This window comes from Gorilla gorilla, chromosome 8 (genome assembly GCF_029281585.2).
Source record: "Gorilla gorilla gorilla isolate KB3781 chromosome 8, NHGRI_mGorGor1-v2.1_pri, whole genome shotgun sequence".
Taxonomy (NCBI): Eukaryota; Metazoa; Chordata; class Mammalia; order Primates; family Hominidae; genus Gorilla; species Gorilla gorilla.
In genome coordinates, this window is record NC_073232.2 from 13,990,661 (window position 1) to 14,005,133 (window position 14,473).

Sequence of the window (14,473 nt, forward strand, 5' to 3'; positions counted from 1 at the left end):
GGGTGCTGATTGGTGTGTTTACAAACTTTGAGCTAGATACAGAGTGTCAATTGGTGTATTTACAATCCCTGAGCTAGACATAAAGGTTCTCCAAGTCCCCACCAGAGTAGCTGGATACAGACTGTCCAATGGTGCATTCACAAACCCTGAGCTAGACACAGGGTGCTGACTGGTGTATTTACAATCCCTGAGCTAGACATAAAGGTTCTCCAAGTCCCCACCAGACTCAGGAGCCCAGCTGGCTTCACCCAGTGGATCCCGCACCGGGGCTGCAGGTGGAGCTGCCTGCCAGTCCTGCGCCCTGCGCCTGCACTCCTCAGCCCTTGGGTGGTCGATGGGACTGGGCGCCGTGGAGCAGGGGGTGGTGCTCCTGGAGGAGGCTCGGGCGGCGCAGGAGCCCATGGAGGGGGTGGGAGGCTCAGGCATGGCGGGCTGCAGGTCCCTAGCCCTGCCCCGCGGGGGGGCAGCTAAGGCCCGGTGAGAAATCGAGCGCAGCGCCGGTGGGCTGGCACTGCTGGGGGACCCAGTACACCCTTCGCAGCTGCTGGCCCGGGTGCTAAGCCCCTCATTGTCCGGGGCCAGCAGGGCTGGCCGGCTGTTCAGAGTGCGGGCCCGCCAAGCCCACGCCCACCCGGAACTCCAGCTGGCCCACAAGCGCAGCACGCAGCCCCAGTTCCCGCTCCCGCCTCTCCCTCCATACCTCCCTGCAAGCTGAGGGAGCCGGCTCCGGCCTTGGCCAGCCCAGAAAGGGGCTCCCACAGTGCAGTGGTGGGCTGAAGGGCTCCTCAAGTACCGCTAAAGTGGGAGCCCAGGCAGAGGGGGCCCCCAGAGCGAGTAAGGGCTGTGAGGGCTTGCCAGCATGCTGTCACCTCTCACTGTGACCCAGTCCTAGCCAATGCCACATAAGAGGGACCAAGCTAGGGGCTTCTAGGAATGATTCCTCACTTCTAGAAAGAAATCTTTAAAATGAGGTGGCCTTTCTTCTGCAAGTAGCTATTGTTCTGCTGCAGTGTGAGTTCTAAATTTGCTTCAGCAGTCTCCACCCAGCCCAAAGATAATATCAATACACAGAAGAAGAAGAGTCAGGAGACGATGAGAGAAGTTCTGGACTCCAAGGAACAACACTCAGAGCTTGCCTTCCCTCAGACTTCTTGTTATGGTGGTAACAGATTTCTATTAAATTTATATTAATGATAAATTGTTTTCTTGACCTGGTTTTATGCGAACCAAAACAACCATCAAAGTTAATAATTTTCTCTTTAAAACATCCCCTGCATTTTGTCCCAATCCAGGATTAGTCAGAATAGATGAAAACTGATGAGTCATCCTGAGAGCATGAACCCCAGTGGATTGTAGGGGTTGACTACAGTATTGAGAAATATTAAAATAACAAAAAGTACAGAAGAGGCAGGGATCTCAAAAAGTGCTCAGTGGAACCACCACTTATTGTTGAGTCAACATTCAGGACACAGTTGTTTCTTCAGACAGAGTTCACTCTATGAAAACACTATGAGCAAGGTGGGTTTTACTTAAAATTTCATCATAATTTTTACATTGTAAATTTACATTGTAAATTTTATCCAGGGTTATAATTAAAATTTCCTACATATTCCCTTAGGCATCTCTAGCTTTTTCCCAAAATTTCCTCCCAGGGTATCAACAGTGCCTCCTCCTCCACAGCATACCTGTTCTTCCTATTGCCTCCTGCACAGCTTCTGCTGCTCCGCTGTTTCCACAACAATGCAAACTGACTGTTAGCCTCCATGGCTCCTCTGCTCAACAGCCATGCCCTCACCCACAAACCTCTGTGAAGTTCAAGTATACCCCTTATTGTTCACATATAAACCCCTCAACCCAGAGAATTGAGTCAACAAAATAGGAAACCTCCTCAGGACAAACACTGCTGCCAATATAAATTTGTATTTATTTATTTTAAAATTTATTTTATTTTCAATGTGAGTGTCAGCTCCCATCTCCCTTTCCTCATGTTCCTTTCGTAAGACTGAGAATTTCTGTGGTCTCCTGAGGTCAGAGTTTTTCACCAGATTGTATACCAGCTGTGGAAAGTTTGAATTCTTATCAACTCCACAAACCTATGCTAGTCAGACAGAAGCCCCCATGTGCTAACTGTCTTGTTCTTTGAGCCTTGGGAAGTGACAGGAGACACACCTGGTCACTGGAGGAAATCGTGAGTAGAGAGAGACAAACAGATGAGAAGAGTTTTGGGCCTGAGCCCTTTGTGATATATGAGTGGTTAAGGCTTGGCACTTTTCACCTAGAATTCGGAGGATGTATCAGAAATCCTGAATTTCCAGACAGATACCTGCTGAAAGGCTGGAGCCCCCACAGAGAGCTTCTATTTAGGCAATGTTGAGTAGAAATATGTGGTTGGAGATCTGCAGAGTGTCTCCATGGGTGCACTGCATAGTGAAGTGGTGGGAGCAAGGCTTCACCCCTCAACATTCCAGAATTATAAATCTACTAGCAGCTTGCAACTTCAACCAGGAAAAGCCACAGGCCTTAAACTCCAAACTGTGAGAGCAGCCACCTCAAGAATTTTAAATATTCTGTCACCACATATGTTGATTATATGTTCATATTGACAAAAATCTGCTGTTGAAGCCTTCTAGTGAGTTTTTCAATTCAGTTATATTTTTCAGCTCCAAAAATTTAAAAAAAAATTTCTGTATCAGTGATCATATTGTCATTTTTCTATATTTTTTGGATTTCTGACAGTTTTTCTCCACATTTTTCATTAGCAATTTTAGTATACTTATTGTAGTTGTGTAAGTCTTCTACTAATTTCAATGTCTGTAGCTCTTCAGGAATGATTTCAGCCAATTGATTTTCTTTCTTATAATATACTATGTTTTTCTATGTCTTTGTATGCCTTGTTATTTTATTTAATTGGGTATTTGTTGGGAGAAAAGCTGAGTGTTGGGAGAGAAGCTGAGGCAGGGCTTGCATTTGTGCTAGACTTGCTGGCTCCTTGCTTCTAGCACTCCCGTTATTTCAAGCAGCCATATGTTTCTCATTCACTTGATACACTGTTTCCTTTCAACCCCCACATCCTCACCACCTGTTTGTTTGAGCACCAATAAGTAGTGTGGGCTCCCAGAGCTCGGGTCCTTTGCAGGCTCCACACTGGCGATGGCTCCCTGGTGCTACTTTCTCTCTCAAACTGGCTTTTTCTCATTCCTTTGACTCCGCCAGACTTCATCGCCTCCATGACCTGGTGTTGTGTCTGATCGCCCCAACATTCCTGGCTGCCCAGTGTAGGGCAGTGAAGACCCCAGTGAAGGAATGCTGGAGTGTGTGAAAGCGGAGGACGCATCGTCAAAGGACACCCGAGGACGTCTCAAAGAAGCTCGGCGGGAAAGCTGAGCGCTCGGAAGAACCAAGGTAACAATGAGACAAAGTGAAAGCAGACATTCTGCTTATTTAAATTTCTTAAGGCATTTATTACAAAGAGGGGGAGTGAAAGTTAGTACTCAGAATTTGTTACCACTCTTTAGTACAGTAATGCAGTTTTGCCCATGGTTTCCTGAACAAGGGACTATGGAGTTAGATGAATGGGAGAGAATTGGAAGAGATTTTAAAAAGGCATATAAAGAGGGAGCAGAAATTTCAGTTTCCATTTGGTCAATGTGGGTGCTAATAAAGGCAGCTCTTGAGCCATTTCAAACAGATAATGAGGCAGATTCAGATGAAGAGGAGAATGAGTGTAAAAAAACTGACTGAAGATTCTGAGTGTGAGGAACAGCTACTAGAGGAGATTAAAGAAAAGAAAGGAAAACTTAAAAAAGTATGTTTTACTAGCCCGTCAGCTCCACCTGCTGAATTAAGTGAATGGCCACCTCCTCTCTCTCCCCTTAATGGGGGAGAAAATAAATTAGCTGAAAAACTTACTGCTCCTGTAGTTGCAACATTAAAAGCTGGAGCAATAGGTCATGCTATACAAAATTCTATTCAAAAAGCTAGAGCTGAGGGAGAACTTGAAGCATGACAACTTCCCGTTATTATAATCCAGCAGGGAGGACAGACTATAGCTAATTGGGCCACTTTTCCTTCTAAGTTACTAAAGGAATTTAAGCAAGCCCTTAGTCAATACGGACCAAACTCTCCTTTTGTGCAAACTTTATTTAAAAAATGTGGCTCTTGATAATAGATTAATACCATATGATTAGGATACTTTGACAAAATCTGTTCTCACTCTGTCTCAGTATTTACAGTTTAAAACCTGGTGGGCTAATGGAGTTCAAACTCAGGCAAGGGAAAACACACAAGCACAGCCACCTGTGCCTGTTTCCTTTGAACAGTTAATGGGAGTTGGCCCTAATTGGGGTTGATTAGAGAATCAAGCAGTAATGGAGGATGTTATCATTGTTCACCTGCACTTTGTTTGCTTACAGGCATAGGAAAGCATAAATGTTACAGGGGAAAAATATCCTTCTTTCAGTTCTGTCTGAAAGAACCATATATTGATTTTATTGCTCAGCTCCAAGAGGCTGTCTATAAGGTCATAACTGATAAAACGGCTCAGGATGTTGTAATACAGCTTCTTGTATATGATAATGCTAATGCAGAGTGTCAACTGCTATTATAGACCCCTGAGAGGGAAGGCTTATTTAGCTGAATATATTAAGGCTTGTAATGGCATTGGAGGTAACTTACATAAGGCTACTCTTTTAGCTCAGGCTATGGCTGGATTAAGAGTAGGAAAGAATATGCCCCATTTCTCAGGCTCTTGCTTTAATTGTGGGCAATTTGGACACACAAAGGAATGTAGAAAAGGAAATCAAAAGGCAAAAACTACTACCATCAATCAACAGAAAAGTCCCAGTATACATCCCTGGTGTAAGGCAATCACTGGGCAAGTCAGTGTCATTCTAAATTTAGCAAAGATGGACAATCTCTTTCAGGAAACAGGAAGAGGGGCCCCTCCTTGAGCCCCTTAACAAACTGAGGCATACCCAGCACAGCCAGTGCCCTTACAAATGTACGACAATTATCCCCCGCCTCAGCAGGCAATGCTGCCGCAGACCTCTACAGCACAATTCCCATCTCCTTACTTCCTGGGGAGCCACCAAAGAAGGTCCCTATGGGAGTTAGGGGACCCTTACCCTCAGGAACAGTCTATTACTTGGAAGGTCTAGTCTAAATTTAAAAGCCGTCACTTTGCATGTGGGAATAATTGTCTCTGATTATACCAGAGAAATTCAATTAGTTATTAGTTCCTCCATGGTCTGCCTCCCCAGGAGAAAGAATTGCTCAGTTGTTGCTGTTACCTTACATAAAACTAGGAAGCAGCACAGTGAAAAGAACGTGAGGCTTTGGTAATACTAATCCAGCAGGAAAGGCTGTGTATTGGGTTAATCAAGTGTCTGAAAAAAGACCTATTTGCACAGTAACTATTCAGGGAAAATATTTTGAAGGACTAGTAGATATTGGAGCTGATGTCTCTATTATTGCTATAAATCAATGGCCCAGGCACTGGCCTAAGCAAAATGCATCCATTGGTATTGTTGGAGTAGGAGCTGCCTCAGAAGTTTTTCAAAGTTCCTTGATTTTATCATGTCAAGGGCTGGATGGTCAGGAAGGGACAATTCAGCCTATCATTACACCTATTCCTGTCAATTTATGGGGTAGAGACTTACTGCAACAATGCAATGCTGAAATATCTATTCCTACAGATCAATATAGTAATAATAGTAGACAAATGAAAAATACAGGATATTGTCTGGGAAAAGGACTAGGAAAAGATAAAAAAGGCCCATCAGAGCCTTTATAATTACAAGGGCAAACAGATCGGATCGGATTGGGGTGTCATTTTTAAGAGCAGCCGTTGTTGAACCTCCAACTCCCATTCCTCTTGTTTGGCTAACAGCCAACCGGTTTGGGTGGAGTAATGGCCACCGAAACAGGAAAACCTGGAGGCTTTAAAAGAACTGGTGCAGGAACAATTGCAAAAGGGACATACAGAGCCTACTTTCTCCCCCTTGGAATTCTCCTGTATTTGTCATTAAGAAAAAAATCAGGGAAATGGAGAATGTTAACAGATTTGAGGGCTGTTAATGCTGTGATTCAACCCATGACTATACTTCTCACAATGTCCCTTCAGCACCTGACCCTATACCCGCTGGTTATTCCTTGGTTATATTAGTAATACAACAAAGAGTAACATTAAAAGCTAATGATTAATAATGTTTATACTAATGATTGATAATATCCATGATCATCTCTATATCTAATTTGTATTATAACTACTGTTACTCTAACTATTTTCCGATACTGAAACAGTTTGTGCCTTCAGTCTCTTGCCTCGGCACCTGGGTAATCCTTTGCCCACATCTCCCCCCTTTTTATTGGTTAGGATTGTCATTGCCATCATTGCTTGTTGCTAGCTTCGAGTTTTTCATTGGACTCCGTGGAGACGCCTGCAGACTAAAAGCAAACAACATAAACACACCAATATTAGTAATGCTGATAACAAAAGTGAACCTCCAACGGGTTTGATCCACTTGAAAGGATTTAGATCAGATAGTCCTTTTGTAATTCTTTCAAATATGTCAGAACCAGGAATGGTAGTTAAGTGAGCCTGGGAAGCCTCAAAAATATGCTCCTTCAGTGTTGAAATGTCTAGGGTTAAATTATCATCCCAGGCTTTTAGATGCCTTTGGACTTTTTCCCAACTATGTTGATCTTCCTTGTAAGCATAAGGTGTTATGCAATAATCAGTATTCCAATGACATTGTAGTTGCATTCAGTGTTCTAAATTCATCATCCTGTCTCCCAACTAGATGACACTCTGGTGGAGATCATTAATTTGATTGGCCAGTTTTTGATCAGTCTGAGCCTGAGAATTCCAAAGTCTGGTGGAATTTTTTTGGCATGTTTCCACATAATGAGTGGTGTGGACCAAGTTATGAATGGCTACTCCAGCAGTAGCCGCTGTTGTAGTAACAACAATTAAACCTGCAATCACGGCAATGAGAGTAAAAATGAATCTCCTAGTTCTTTTAAGCATCCCTTTAAGGACTTCATTGACTACATGAACAGAAGGAGACGAGTCCCAGAGGCGGTGTAAAGAAACTGATATCCATACCCATTCCCTGGCCGTGACCAGGAGAACACTTGTTTTTGGATCAAATGTAGCATCAATGCACGTAAACAATTTGCAATTATTGCATTCAATAGTTGACTATCGGGGTGATAATTATGTTTCCAACCAATAACATATGTGGTGGTTTAACACAGCTCCTGATGGGTACCACCCTCTCAGACATTAAAGAGATCTTATACATGTTTGTTTTGGTATTTGTAAGAATTTTTTGATAAGCTATATTCCATAATCTGATTCCGGATTTGGCTGCAGACAACCTCCACAGTTCAGGATGTTCCGGGGTAACTATAGGATGAATCATTTTTGGTCTGGGAGGAACGATGACCTTGTCCAACCATTTGAATGGGTAAGGAGACACCCATTCCCTCTTTTTGTAGGACTGCCAGCCTTTCTCTTCATAATCTATTAAATAGTTAAACTCAGAACATTGGGTATTTTGGCCAGAGCAATCTTGCCAATAATATCCTTTTGAGGCCCACTCAATGACAACACTTGTGATCGGACTCCTTAGCACTACTACTTTTGGGGCATTGCAGTCACTCCATAGAATGTTTTTAATTATTAGGTCCCTTTATAGGGTCTTTTAAACAGTCTGGCAATCCTTGTGTTTTATTATGCTTTACTGTGACAGGAATTCTCTGTTCTTCAAATGAATTTATGTTAACGGTCAGAACCTGAAAAGAATTACTACAGAAAACATTATGCACCTGATAAGAATCATTGCTGGAGGCCGGTACAGTCCACATCCAATTTTGATTAGAGAATGCCAAACAACCAGGTGCAAATCCTACACACAATGGTGGAAATTTATATCCAATGGACACATTAAAAGGCATTCCTTCTTCGTCTGTTTAAGCCGGAAATCTGTCATCATTAGGGACTGGCATGAATGCACTGTCATTAGTATAAAATTCCACTGAGGAATCCATCCATGAAACAGATCGAATAAGAAGGGAAACGGGACATGTGCCCAGTAGGTGTAATTTTGAGTTGCTGCAGCCCTGGGTATACTTACCACTGCAGTAACTACCATAAAGGCAGCCAAGATAATATTACCCATAGTTTTTGGAATCCCTTTGTCCTGTAGGTGTCTCGCAACCTCTTCAGACATTACTTTTATCTGACCCCCCCCCCCCCCATCAGCAGGGTGGAATTTTAGCATTGGGAGTTATAGGGCGAGGCTGTGAGGTGAAGTCGAGATATAAATTGTATTAGTCAGGTGACGAGCCTTGCGTTTCGATTTCTGGCGGCTCTTCTCCTTTTGTTTCTGATGGTTCTTCAGGGCTGGAGTCATGGTACAAATTCAGCTGATGGGAAAGAACCCAAACAGGTTGTTGGTCCTTTCCTGGGGAGACACAAGCAAAACCCCTACTCCGTGTTATTACAGTGCGTAATTCCCATTTATTAGTTTTTGTGTCCTTCCACCATACTCGCTTGCCTTTTTGTGGGTCAAATTTATTACCAGTAAAGTGTTGTTCTGCCGCCATAAAAGGTTGGTTCTTGGCCAAATTTAAAAATTTTAATGTGAACAGAGCTAAATTGATCTGAGCATGGGGAGTACTGACATCCGCTTTCTTTTTGTTATCTTGTTTGCGAAGCTGGTCCTTGAGAGATTTATTAGCTCATTCCACCAGAGCCTGTCCTTGAGAATTATAGGGAATTCCAGTAGTGTGAGTAATGCCCCATGCTTGAGTGAACTTTTTAAAGGCAATGCTGGTATAGCTGGGACCATTATCAGTTTTAAGCTTAGCAGGGCAGCCCATAACTGAGAAACAAGAAAGCATATGTCGTTTAACATGAGCAGTACTTTCTCCTGTTTGGCATGTAGCCCAGATGAAATGGGAAAAGGTGTCAACTGTTACATGTACGAAAGAAAGTCTCCCAAAAGCTGGAAAGTGGGTCACGTCCATTTGCCAGAGTGTGTTGGGGGAAAAGCCTCTAGGATTAACTCTGGAAGGAAGTGGTTGCAGGATTAACTCTGGAAGGAAGTGGTTGTAGGATTAACTCTGGAAGGAAGTGGTTGTAGGATTAACTCTGGAAGGAAGTGGTTGTAGGATTAACTCTGGAAGGAAGTGGTTGTAGGATTAACTCTGGAAGGAAGGGGTTGTAGGATTAACTCCAGAAGGAAGTGGTGTAGGATTAACTCTGGAAGGAAGTGGTTGTAGGATTAACTGCCGAAGGAAGTGGTTGTAAAATTAACACTTGGCCAGAGGGACAGTGCCGTACTATGGTTTTTGCCTGTTTCCATGTGGGAGGGAGCTTGCTTCTGAGTCCTGCAGCATTGACATGAGTTAGGGCATGACAATTTCGCATGTCCATAAAAATAGATGTGACTAAAGCATCAGCTCTGGCATTTACAGCTGGAAGAGGTCCTGGAAGTGATGTATGGGCTCAAATATGAGTAATGTAAAAGGGGGCACAGTGTGCTCTGAGAATTGTCTAAGACTTTTGAAAAAGTGAAAGTAAACTTTCATCAGGCAAAAATTTAACACCGTTTCTATGTTGTGGGCAACATGCACGAGGTATGCAGAATCAGAAACAATGTTGACAGACTCAGGAAAATCCTCAAGGACAGTCATAACAGTGATAAGTTCAGCTCGCTGTACAGAAATAGGTCCTGCGTTAAGAACGCATTCCCATGGTCCTGTGTATACAGCATGGCCATTAGAGGAAGCATCGGTAAATACAGTAACGGCTCCAGTTAATGGAATACTTCTAGTAATATTAGGTAAAATCCAGGAAGTGAGTTTCAGGAACTGGAACAATTTTACATTAGGGTAATGATTGTCAATTATACCGGGGAAATGGGCCAAATTTACCTGCCAAGTAACACAATTTGTAAATGCTTGTCAGACTTGTTGACCGTTTAAGGGAACAATAATTTTTTGAGATTCCTGTCCCAAAAGTCATAAAAGATGGGAACAGGCTTGCCTAATAAGGGTAGAAATTTAGTCAAGGTAAATAGTAAGTGTCCTTAGAGAGCTATGGGGAAGAAAACACCATTCAATTATATCATGTTCCTGAGTGATGATCCCTGTTGGAGAGTGTTCAGTGGGAAAAATTAAAATAGTAAAAGGTAATTTGGGATTGAATCTAGTGACCTGAGACCATTGAACTGTTTGTTCATAACTCAGACTCAGCCTCTCTGAGTCTGAGGTTTCTGTAAGAAACCTTTTGCTGTGTAAATCTGGATCCCCACATAATGTGGCAAAAAGGTTTGACATAGCATATGTAGGGATGCCCAAAGAAGGGCAAATCCAATTAATATCCCCAAGTAACTTTTGAAAGTCATTTAAAGTTTTTAAGGCGTCTCTCCTAAGCTGAACTTTTTGTGGTGTAATCACCTTGTCTTCCAACTGCATGCCCAAATATTGAAAATGAGAGGAAGTTTGAATTTTTTCTGGTGCAATAGTCAAACCTGCTTCTGAAATGGCCTATTGAATCACAGAAAAGCAGGAAATCAAAATGGTGTATGGGGGGGCTGTGCAGAGGAGATCATCCATGTAGTGAATGATGTAACATTGGGGAAACTGATCCCTGACAGGTTGAAGCACATGCCCCACAAAATACTGACAAATAGTGGGACTATTAAGCATGCCTTGTGGTAGGACTTTCCAATAGTAGCATGTAGCCTGAGCGACATTGTTGAGGGAAGGGACCATAAAAGCAAACTTTTCAAAGTCCTGAGAGACCAGTGGAATGTTAAAAAAGCAATCTTTAAGATCTATGAGGATTAGAGGCCAATACTCAGCGAGCATAGAGGGGGAGGGTAAGCCAGATTGTAATGTCCCCAGAGGTTGAAGTACAGCATTAACTGCCCTGAGATCAGTGAGCATTCTCTGTTTTCCAGATTTCTTTTGGATAACAAAGACAAGTGAATTCCATGGAGAGAAAGATTTCTCAATGTGTCCCATTTCTAACTGTTCCAGGACTAAATTATGGAGCGCCTCCAGCTTATTTTTTGGGAGTGGGCACTGATCCACCCAAACTGGCTACTGAGTTTTCCAAGTCAAAGGGATGGCATCTGGAGGCTTGACAGTGACTGCTTCTAAAAAGAATAACCAAGCCCTTTGGAGTCAAATTTATAGAAAGGTTGAATAGGCGCAGTAATACCTTGAGCCAATTTTCCGAGACCAGTGTCTTGAACATATCTCATTTTTATCATAATGTTTTTACTTTGCTCACTGTTGGCAGCATGCGGAAATGAAATTTGTGCACCCCATTGTTGTAAAAGATCTCTTCCCCAGAGATTAACTGGAATAGGTGTAGAGGGTGAACAATACCAGTCTGTCCCTCTGGGCCAGTACAATGTAAAATAGTGGAACTTTGATAAATCTCAGTGGCCTGACCAACACCCACCAACCCGGTGGATGTGACTTCTTTAGGCCAGTGACGAGGCCATTGGTGTAAAGCAATAATGGAAACATCAGCACCCATGTCAATCATGCCCCTGAATTTCTTTCCGTGTATATGCGTGGAACAAACAGGTCAGATGTCAGAAATTTTATTAGCCCAGTAAGCCGCTTTACCCTGATTATCTGCACTCCTAAAACCTCCAGTTCTTTTATGAGAACTGGATCTTAGTGGAATGTACAGCAGCAGAAGAAGTTGAGCAATTCGATCTGCTGCTGAAGCTTGGCAAGGAACTGCAGAACTAACAATAATGTGTATTTCCCCAGAGTAATCAGAGTCAATTACACCATTATGTACCTGAACACCTTTTAAATTTAAGCTTGAGTGATTGACCAATAAACCAACAGAGCCAGGTGGCAAGGGCCCAAAAGCACCTGTGGGAACAGCTATTGGTGGCTCTCCAGGCAAAAGGGAAATATCTCTAATACAGCAGAGATCTACTGCTGCAGATCCTGTGGTGGCGGGGGACAAGCATTGAACTGAGATCCTTGTTGGGGTTGTGACATCTATGCTTGTGGCATGAATGGTTGAAGTGGAAACTGAGTGGTTGGATCGATTGGTTGGGCTGGGGATGCCCTCATCTGGCTGCAAGGCCAAGGCTGGGAGTTGGGGAATGCCTCATTGTTTGGAGGGGCCTGGGGCTGGCCCCTCTTACCATTTCCCTGGTTTCGAAGTGGCTGTAAAGGGTTGCCATTAATGTCGAATTTTGAGTGGCAGTGAGCTGTCCAGTGATTGCCCTTATGGCATCTTGGGCATGGTGTGGATGGTGGGGCTCGCAGTTGTACGGCCTTTTGGGATTGGTGTTGTACAGGGTGGTGGTCTGAACACCGAGGACATTTTTTCCTGGTATGTCCAGATTGGCGGCAGTGAAAATAATTACCAGGAAATTGTCCAAGCATTCTAATGCTGGCCATAGCCTGAGCCGTGACCATAGCAGTATGTAACGTTCCACCAACACCCTCACATGCTTTAATATAGGATGTGATTAAATCACTTCCTGGTGGGATTTTACCTTTTACAGAGTGAATAGCAGCCTGATAATCTGGATTTGCTTGTTCATAAGCCATGAGTTCCACAACCAAATGTTGGTTATTTAGATCAGGAATAGATTTTTCTGCCACATCCTGAAGATGGGCAATGAAGTCAGGGTATGGTTCATTTTGCATTTGTCCAATGGCCGTAAAGGAGGGACATCTAGTGCCGTCATCCTGAATCTTATCCCAAGCACCCAGGCAGCATTTTCGGAGTTGCTCAGTGACTTCATCATTCAATATAGTTTGGTTTCTAATTGCAGCCCACTGCCCCATTCCCAGTAACTGGTCAGTTGTAACGTTAACAGGAGGATTAGAGCCCTGATTAAGGCGGACTCAATCCTGGACAGCATCAACCCACCATGTCCTAAATTGTAAATATTGTGATTTAGATAAGACAGATTTTGATAGAATTTCCCAGTCACAAGACACCAAGCATTTATCTTCTGCTAAGGATTTTCGGGCGGAACGGACAAAAGGGGAATTGGTACCATATTGTTTAACCGACTCTTTGAAATCTTTAAGGAATTTGAAAGAAAAACTTTCCCAAGTAGCAGGTCATAGGTGGAGCTGACCAGGGTGTAAAGGATCAGGTTGCACCACAGCCAGAATGGAAGGTATGCCAGGAACTGGCTCTGCTGCGACATCAGGCCCTTGTTGCACTGGCTGAGGAGCCTGATCCCTGAGCTGCGGGTCTGGAGAGGCAGTGGCATCAGCTGCCTGCTGAACTTGGTCAGCAGGTGGTGGCTGATCCATTGCAGCCAGAGCAGGGGCAGCTAGAATGGGGGCAGCAGGTATAGGAGATTGTAGAATAACAGGAAACGGCCATGCCTCGGGATCCCCATATTCCCTTGCCTGAGAAATGGCCCTCATAAGAGGGGTGTCATTATCAGGAATGTATGTAACCTATTGCTTATGGGTAGCAACAGCAGTCGTGACTGGACCAGAAGCAGAAAAGAAATTGGGGTTTTGAATATAGGAGAAGTTGAGAGACTTCAAGCCAGGCTGATGCACAGTTGCCTGCTTTGCAGGTCTTTCAGGGGCCTGAGCTCCAGGCTGGTGCATGGACTGCAGGGCCTGAACTGCAGGCTGGTGCATGGACTGCAGGGCCTGAACTCCAGGCTGGTGCATGGACTGCAAGACCTGAGCTCCGGGCTGGTGCATGGACTGCAGGTTAGGCTTCTGGGGAGCCTGATGCATAAGAGGAAAGGCAGAATTGGGTGAAGAGATAGCGTTGAAGGCCTCATTACTGGGCGGAACAGGGATAGAGTTGACAGCCTCATAACTGGGCTGAACAGATGGATGGTTGAGAGCCCTGCAGCAGGGCTGAGACAGTACAGGAGGTTCCGGCCACAAGGGCTGCTGGTAGTACATTTCAGAGGGATTTTTTAGATCTGGGGGAAGGAGATCCTTCATAAGGTCCTCATAAAGCGATACTGGGGGTGCGGTAGGCACGGTAGGCTGTGGTGTATTTGTTGGTGCCAAAGGAATATCAGAATGGAGGTCCATTTCTAAAATGATGGCTTCAGGTTGTGTGGTGCCCTCTGGAGAGAGAGTACTGAGGATTTCCTCAACCTCTTCGGAGGAGAGCAAAGGTAGAGTACCCTCCATTCCCTCCTCCTATGGCTGCAAGGATTGTAAGATGGAGCGAACCGAGGACCAAACTGTGCAAATGGCCGGCGGGATAACATGTTCCCCTCTATGAGCGATTTTAAACTGTTGGCCCACCTCATCCCAATCTTTAAGTTCTAGAGTTCCCTCAGTTGGAAACCAAGGGCAAATGAGAATGACGACCTCAAAGAGTTCAATTAGCTTGTCAGAAGAAACTGAAATTCCTCCTTCTTTAAGAAGGGTTTTTATGAAGTTTAAATAGGCCAAGTACTTTGTACTGGCTTGTCCCATGGAG

The 14,473-nt window shown here is 43.9% G+C and overlaps 1 protein-coding gene across 5 annotated transcripts in view; it reads left to right on the top strand.

Annotated features, from left to right (window-relative positions):
• Positions 1-412: 412 nt before the first annotated feature.
• The window catches only part of AKR1C3 (aldo-keto reductase family 1 member C3), an 87,068-nt gene continuing 73,007 nt past the window's right edge, over positions 413-14,473 (top strand). Inside the window, exons 1-3 of one of the 5 annotated variants that reach the window (XM_063709851.1) lie at positions 413-1,162; positions 1,293-1,518; positions 3,214-3,402. The gene's annotated coding sequence lies outside the window, so the exon portion shown is untranslated. Of the gene's footprint in view, positions 1,519-2,997; positions 3,403-14,473 lie in introns of those variants that run through there. The other 4 variants (XM_055354060.2, XM_063709850.1, XM_004049000.5 and 1 more) reach the window with 4 other exon arrangements.